Source organism: Nipponia nippon, unplaced genomic scaffold (genome assembly GCF_047370975.1).
Source record: "Nipponia nippon isolate SJK-2023a ecotype South Korea unplaced genomic scaffold, ASM4737097v1 scaffold_8, whole genome shotgun sequence".
Taxonomy (NCBI): domain Eukaryota; kingdom Metazoa; phylum Chordata; class Aves; order Pelecaniformes; family Threskiornithidae; genus Nipponia; species Nipponia nippon.
In genome coordinates this window covers 49,498,459-49,498,726 of record NW_028262402.1, presented here as the reverse complement: position 1 = coordinate 49,498,726, position 268 = coordinate 49,498,459, and positions in this window count along the sequence as shown.

Genomic DNA, 268 nt, shown 5'->3' with positions numbered 1-268 from the left:
GCCCGCCCCGTCACGGGACCGGCGGGGGCGGGCCGCGGGAGCGCGCCTCCGCGCCCGCCCACCGCCGCGCCTCCCCGCGGGCTGCTGGCGGCCGCTCGGCGGCCCCGCAACGGCCCCCGCGGCCCGGGGAGGCGGCCGCCGCCAGGGCGGGAGGGAGCTCCCGCCGCCGCGGGGGGCTCGCTCCCCCAGCTGTCGTCCTGCGGTCCCGCTCGGGAAGCCGCTCGGAGGAATAACGAGGGAGCGTTGCTGGGTCGGAAATTGTCAGCGG